Genomic DNA, 8411 nt, shown 5'->3' on the forward strand with positions numbered 1-8411 from the left:
CTTTTTGCTATAGGGCACGTGCGCTCGCCAGACACAGAGAGACAGAGAGACAGAAAGCGAGAAATCACCCCCAGGGGGGATGGCCACGCCACAATCCCTTCTCCTCCATTCTCCTCTTGGGGTCTTGGGCACGCATGCACACGCACCCAGCATGAGTTTAAGCCACCGGGTCCAGGACTTGAACCACCGTCGGCTACGTGGGAGTCCAGCGACATAGCCATTATGCTAACTGCTGGTCCCAAGACCACTCTTATATTTCAGTGCTGCAGAAGTATGTCATGATATTTCACTTCATCATTATGAAGACTGAAACAACTTGTACTCAAAGCTTGAGATTTAATAAAATAAATTTTACTCCTTCATCAAGGGCATTATTAAATGAAACTGGAAATTTTCCCACAAGGGCATAGAGATTAAAAATAAACAATTACTAAAACATTCCAGTGCTCCAACCTTAATTTTTTCCAAAATACCAGCAGTTTTAACCACTGTATTAGTCTTCCATTAGTCTGTAACAAATTATTGTAAACTTAGTGGTCTAAACACCCATTTGTTAGCTAAAAGCCCTATGGGTCAGGAGGCTGGGTGTTCATGACTGGGTTCTCTGATGAAGGTCTCACAGGCTAAAGTCAGGATGTGAGCCAGGATGCATTCTCATTTGGGAAATGCAGACCGTATGATTAAATATTTTGACTCTCCTATCAGGTACTATATATTATTTATTTCAATGCTAGTGCTTCATTGTGTTTGAAAAATGAAATATCAAATATAATTTTAAATATTATACATTATAATATAAATGGCAAAGATTGCAAGAGCTATGGCAGAGACTGTACTCTAACATTGTTCTTCTAAAATAAAAAGAACACCTGTCTTGAGTGGCATATGCTTTAAAAAACAAGTATGACTTTTGATAGTGTGTACTTTTTGGTAAAAATTGTTTGTTTCTTAAGCTTTGATTAGAATTACCTCTTATAAGAGTTCTCTTGAATACTCACATATTTTTAAAATTCAGTTTACTAATAGTGAAAGAAAACAGACCATGTGGTAAAGTACATACTGGCTCTTAAAGTTTCTGCACCTCACTCCCATTCACATTTTGACTAAAGAAAACACATGTCACATCTAACTGCAAATGGGCGAGGAAGTGCAACTGTAACTTGTGCATAGGAGTGAGCTACAGAATATTTGAGAACAGTTCTAATGATTACCAGGCTCCTAATGTCTTTCAACTAAATATTATTTGGACTAAGCAAAAGAAGCTACTGTCTCTTTCCTTTGCCACAGTAAACAGTAATGTTCCAGATAGTGGCAGCTCTAATGACAGAGCTCCCATTTGACCTTTGGCAGGTACTGTGAGCAAGCAGTAAATCCTGTTGTCTTATTGTGTTGTCATAGCTACTGGCTTCTTTGTTGCTATGTCCTAATCTAACCCATCCAGACTGCTACAAATAGGATGTGCATTTGAGATTTAGCCAGTGTCCACGCACTCCAGTGTCTTACACTCAGGCCATTTCACTAACTTCCAGGATCTGCCAGGCTCTGTAGGCTTGGGAGTTTGTAAAGCTGCCTTATATAATGCTGTCATAAGGAAGAATGTTACACCTACACCAAACTGTGTGATAATCACTTGTCTAATAAAGGCACTGCTTTTAATTTTGGCTCTCAAGATCATGAAGTATGCTAGCAAAACTATTGCATTAAGGACCTTAGTATAAAAAATTTCAAAATTCATTAATAGGTAATCTTGTCCTCCAGGATGATAGTAATTATACCTTAGAATGCGTTGATGCTGCTTTCTTTACTGTATTACTCATCTACAGTTTATTTCTTATTTGCAGGAAATAGTCTTGCTTTGACTTAATGTCCTTTAATAGGATTTAAAAAAAAAGAAAAGAAAGAAAACCACATATCCATTGATGTAAAGTGCTAAAGGGGAAGCTTTTTACACATTGGCAGCTATTAATAAAAATTTTCACGTAACTAGATATTTTGGGTCTTTTTTATATTTCCATTACCATTATTATTTACATAAAATGACTGCTGAATAACATGAATTTAAAGCAGAGCTTTCTGCTTCATATTATAGCATTATTTTTGAGCATGGAGTCTATAATAAAGTAACTTTCTGACATCAGTCTGTTGCTAAGATAACTGAACATCAAAAATTAGTAGTTTCAACTTACTCAGCATGATAGCTCAGGATAAATATGGAGACCAATTTCCAATTCCCATTTTCAAGCATTAACTTGGCACCCATAATCTGTAAGGATATCTAATCAAATATGAAATTTCAGATTTTACACCATCAAGAAACACACTCGCTGAGACTACCAGAATTTATTCTTATCATATGTCTAGTATTCTTGTCAGGAATGGGGCTGCAAAGCCAATGAAGATACATTTGAATGAGTCCTTATTAGAGAAAGAAAAGGAATCTAAGATCATCCACATTCTTTCCATCAGGTTCAAACATTGCTCCTGATCAACCAGCGACCTATAAACTAAAGAATGATTTATCTCAGCTTCCTGCTGGGAAAACTCTGGAAGATTGATGGTTGTTTTAAACCTCAATCAATATTTTTCGGTCCAGGTGCATGATTTCTTTAACAATATAACTCCGTTGGCAATATAATAGGCTTTCTGATGTATTTGCTTTTAGGTTCATATTTTAAATTTGTTATTTTAGTTCTTTCCTATATATAATTCTCAAGAATGATTTATTTCTTTGCTTTCTCATGTCCTAAGGCTATCTGAAACAATACGTTTCAATGACACAGTTAAAACTCTTAGTCTGATCTTTGTCCAGATTGTGTCACTTTCTTTTTTGTTAACTGAGGATCTTTTAGTGCTTTTGTCACTCAAAATTGTTCCTCAGTCTTATCTTTTATTACTTAGAGTCTAGGAGCAAGCAGTTCCTGTAACCATGAAAAGACCTTGATCTCTGGAACCCCTTTTATCTTCTCTGAAAACCAGTTCTCACTTGAGCTCATCTTGTTTTCACACTTTGCTAAAAGCAGACAACCATAGCTAACACAGAGCAATACTTTACTTTCAACTACTTTTCAGAGTTAGAATCACAAAATTCATGGTTTGTTGTTCTTTTAATGTTTATTTCTTCTGAAAGAGCACATCCCCAACAGGATCTCAGTGCCACAATCCACACCCAGCCTTAGCTGTGGATCAGTGTGACACATGTCATCTGGACATGAAGCCAGATCTTTCCCATGTGAGTCAGGCTAGTAGTGTTTAGTAGTATTGTGATTCACTGCTATGCCACCATCTGGACCCCTCATAGCCTACCTCCTACTTCTCACCAGGACTGTTTTACTGAGTATTTTAGCAAAGCATACTAGGGTTTTCCAGATAGAAAACTTGCTAATCTGTTTCTTTGCTATCTGCTGCATGAGCACTAATTCTACATAAAATATTTTGTTTCTGTATTCAGCATCTTCCTTCTAAGCATTAATATCTATGTTCATGTGGTAGTCATGACTGACCTTTAACAGATATTTCTGACTTTGTTCTCTCTTGGCACATAATAGGATTGAATTTCTCTGCTCTTTTTAAAGATATAGCTATATGGCTTGATTTGATCTTTGACGTGTGTGTAGAAATGATTAATCACATATACACCAAAACCTTAAAAGCCAATGTATGATTTACCATAGTTTTTTCTCACTGCCATGGTAAGCATGGAAGTATAATTCAAGATGAGGTAGTTTTTTGGTTTGGGTTTTTGTTTGCTGTAGGGCATGTGTGCTCATTGGAAAGCGAGAGAGAACCTTTGTGGGGATGGCCATGCCACTATCCTTTCTTCTTCATTCTCCTCTAGGGAGTTTGAGCTCACATGTACATATGCCCAGTATGATTTTCAAGTCACTGGGTCTGGGATTTGTACAGCACAGCTGGCCATGTGGGATCCAGCCACTCCAACCTCCATCGCTACCTGTTGGCCCTCAAGATGAAGTTGTTATCCACCTTGCTTCCTGAGTTGCTATGATTAATATATTCAGTCTTCTCAATAATCTACCATGAAAAGAAAGAAACTTTTGTAAAGATTTTGATATTCAGGAGTTTGTTATTGTAACACAGCTTAGCTCTTACAAATACAGGAATGGCAAATGTTTAAATAAACAGCCCTTGAATATCAGTGGCCTAATGTCAGAATTCTATTTCTCCTCTACTCGACAGTTTAATTGGCGGGCAGTCTTCCACTTGGTGATTCAGGAATCTAGACCCCTGCCATTTTGTGGCCCCACTATCTGATACAACTATGGAATTCTCTCCTGAGTTATTTACATCCAATTGGTTGACAGGTCTTATGCAGAAGATTTTTATGGCAATTTCTGACTGTTAGTGAGATTGGGGAAATTAATCTTACTGTATACACCAGAATAAGAAAATGGCTTTCAAAACAACACTGTCTGACACAGTGTGCTTTACAAACCTGATACTTCAGTGAATAAACTTTTAGGTCAATCAAGCCCTGACTCATTCTTAAGGTATGCACAGTACAGGCTGCATGGACACGCAAAATGTACAGTCTCACAGTCTCATGCTTTGAAAGGTCCCAAGCTTGATTTCATAAGCCAATATCACAGGCATTCAAAAAGTTTTGAACAAGAGGCTATGCATTTCATTTTGCTCTGGGACCCACAAATCATGCAACTGGTCCAGAGTGCAGGTTACCAGAAGGATGTGCAGAGGGAAGCCTTAGCTGCATATGAAATGTGACAAGTTCAGCATAGTCCCAGAGGCTATCTAAGAACTTTCTGGTTGTTTAGTCTATAAAAAGATAATATCTCCAAAGAATTAGTGTTTTTCTTTTCTGCACATTATTGCTCATGACCATTATAGTCAGTGTCATTCTCACTGCCTCAAGAATTGTGACTGTAAAATTAGAAATTAAAAAAATAGTTGGTTTAGCAGTTAGTGTAATGGCTATGTCACTGGACTCCCAGGTAGTCGACCGTGGTTCGAGTCCCGGACCCAGTGGCTTAAAACTCACACCAGGCGCGTGTGCATGCATGCCGAAGATCCCAAGAGGAGAATGGAGAAGGGACTGCGGAGTGGCCATCCCCCCTGGGGGGTGATTTCTTGCTTTCTGTCTGTCTCTCTCTGTCTGGCAAGCGCATGCACCCTGTGGCAAAAACCTCTCCCCCCCCCCATAAAAAAAAAACGGTTTAGTTTAGTTTTAGAGGGCACCTGCACTTGCTGGGGAGAGAGACACACAGAGACAAATAAAGTGAGAAAGAACCTCCCTTAGGGGATGGTCACACCACAGTCTCTTCTCCTCGATTACTCCTTTCAGGATTTTGGGCATGCATGTACATGCACCCAGTATATTCTTCAAGTTGCTAGATCTGGGACCTGAAATAAACAGTTAATCATGTGAGACCCAGCTGCTTTAACCACCATACCACACACCACTGGCTAGCCTGTTTTAGTTTTTTGGGTTTTTTTGTTTTGTTTTGACTTCAAAAATATGCTCTTGAAACCCCATAATGTTTTTAAAAGATGCTACTGAATGCCAAAATTTTTATTCTCTTAGACCATGTTTTCATTAGAGGCAAAAAAGTTCTCATAAATTAATAGTCGAGGCTCTGAAAGAAACAGAACTAAGAGTTTCTGCAATAAGCTGGGTAGGACTTGGAAGAATTTGCTGTGAGGTTCCAGATGAGGGAGTAGACTTCTGAAGGACACATGATGAGATGTGGAATCAGCCTGAAGAGACCAACACCATCACTATTAGAGCAAGACAGGTGCTGAGGAATTGTCAGACTATTTACAGACCCTTAATTGCCTTTTTAGGAATCATTGCCTGCACTTCTGCTGAAGTCATGAAAACTGACTTTCTCTAACTGGTCCTCACTGGTAGGGATTTTCCAAAGAAATGATATCTAACCATGCCCCAAAATTTGCTAAATCTCACTCAAATGTTCTTGTGTACAGGCAGCCATATTTCCAAAGGCTGAAATTTGGTTAAGATGCTTGAAACTAAAGATGACTTTGATGACATTCAATGGATGAAAAAGCCCCATTATCAGAATTTGGATAGGACCAGAAAATAGAACTCACTCTTTTTATGTACATCCTTTTTTTTTTTTTTAAAGGTTTTTGCCATAGGGTGTGTGCACTCCACAGAGAGACAGAGAAGAGAGAGGGAAAGTGAGAACTCACCCCCATGGGGATGGCCATGCCACAGTCCCTTCTCTAGCATTCTCGTTTTTGGATTATAAGCATACACGCACACACACCCAACATGATTTTCAAGCCGCTAAGTCTAGTGCTTGAACCATAGTCAGCTATGTGGGAGTCTAGCACCACTGCCCCTATACCACATGCTGGTGTCCACATCCTTCTTTCTTACCCCTTTCTTTCTTTTTTTTTGGAAAAGTTTTTGCTATAGGGCACGTGCACTCGCCAGACAGAGAGAGAAAGCGAGAAATCACCCCCCAGGGGGCATGGCCACGCCGCAATCCCTTTTCCTCCATTCTCCTCTTGGGATCTTGGGCATGCACGCACACGTGCCCGGTGTGAGTTTTTAAGCCACTGGGTCCAGGACATGAACCGCAGTTGACTACATGGGAGTCCAGCGACATAGCCATTATACTAACTGCTGGTCCCATCTTACCCCTTTCTTTGCTTCTATCGACCACTTCTGCTGGATTAGTAGAACTTGATCTTTGTAGAGTATACCCTAAACACCCCAAGTGATACATAATTGTGTACCTCTTAGCAATTTTTTTTTCTTTTGAGAGGGTTTCGCTATAGGGTGTGTGCACTCGCCAGACAGACAGAGAGAAACAGAGAGACAGAAAGCGAGAAGTCACCCCCCAGGGGGGATGGCCACGCCACAATCCCTTCTCCTCCACTCTCCTCTCGGGATCTTGGGCACGCACGCACACACGCCCAGCGTGAGTTCTAAGCCACCAGGTCTGGGACACGAACCGTGGTCGACTATGTGGGAATCCAGCAACATAGCCATTACACTAACTGCTGGTTCCCCCTCTTGGCAATTTTGATAACACCATAAGATTTCTTATTTTTCAAGAACACATGCTGTGAGGTTTAGAAAGTCAAAAAAGGTAGGTATTATTTTATCTTATAAAACTGAGTCACAAAATGGTTAAATGTTTTACTAAGGTTGAAAAATGTAAAAAGTAAATCCATCAGTCTAATAGTGCTTTGTATTAGTATTTAGGAAGACCTTTCCACTAAGCCACATTTCCAATATTGTTTGGGAAGTACATAATGTCATAAAAATGCATTACTCATCTAGTAAAGACCAAAATTATGAACACACTTATAAGAACAAAGCAAAAGCAAGTGGTCTGCACTCACCATTAGGATTCTCTACCACTTCATCCACCCAAGAAGAGTTCTCCACAAGCCAGAAATTTTGATCTGTGAATCCCTTTTCTTCATTTGGCATACATATACGCAATGGAGGGCATCCTGCTTAAAAGATTTCCTGAATACTTGTTCTTAGTCTTCCTTGAGTGTTTTTTTTTTTAAGAATTATTTTATTTAACTTTATTTATTTATTTACTTATTTATTTTAATTTGACCAGAGAGGGACAGAGTGAGAGAAAGAAGAAAAGTGAGAAAGCAAGCCACCAGGTCCAGGACTCAAACTGTAGTTGGTCCTGTGGGAAGTTCCCACAGGAAGAACCGCCAGGCCACCTGCTGGCCTCCCTAGAGTGGTTTTAAGTTGAAATTGCTCTATCCTTGGCCTCCTGATACACAAGACGTATACTGATACACGTTTCTACTTATGATCCCACACCCAGAATTTTATGATTTCCAATCTTTCTAGAGGCATCGTGGGAAGTCCCCACAGGAAGAACCGCCAGTGGCCTCCCTAGAGTGGTTTTAAGTTGAAATTGCTCTCTCCTTGGCCTCCTGATACACAAGACGTATACTGATACACGTTTCTACTTATGATCCCACACCCAGAATTTTATGATTTCCAATCTTTCTAGAGGCATCCAATCTAGTGGCTCTCCTGAGTTAATTTGCTTTCTTTTGGTACTTTGTTATTCTAAATGTTTTTTTCTTTTCATTGTAACTCTAAATTTTTTTTCACTTAATAAGTTTTACATTTGCAAATTGCAACGGTACTACAGAAAATTTCCATATCTCACACCCAGTTTCCCCTAATAGTACCATCTTACATCAGCATATCCTACATTTAATGAGCCCATATCTATTTACTTTCAGAATTAACTACTACTTCTCTTTTTTGGTAAGGAAATGGCAAGGTTCTCAAGGACATGAGTATTGAGAGCTACTATTGTGACCTTTGGAAAATACAGTCTGCCACAGTGATGTAACCAATCAGAAACCAATCTTTTGCTTTCTCTACTGCCTCTTTAAAACTGCTCGGTGAACTCATTATTCCCTAC

The sequence above is a fragment of the Tupaia chinensis genome, unplaced genomic scaffold (assembly GCF_000334495.1).
Source record: "Tupaia chinensis unplaced genomic scaffold, TupChi_1.0 Scaffold000276_2, whole genome shotgun sequence".
NCBI lineage: Eukaryota > Metazoa > Chordata > Mammalia > Scandentia > Tupaiidae > Tupaia > Tupaia belangeri.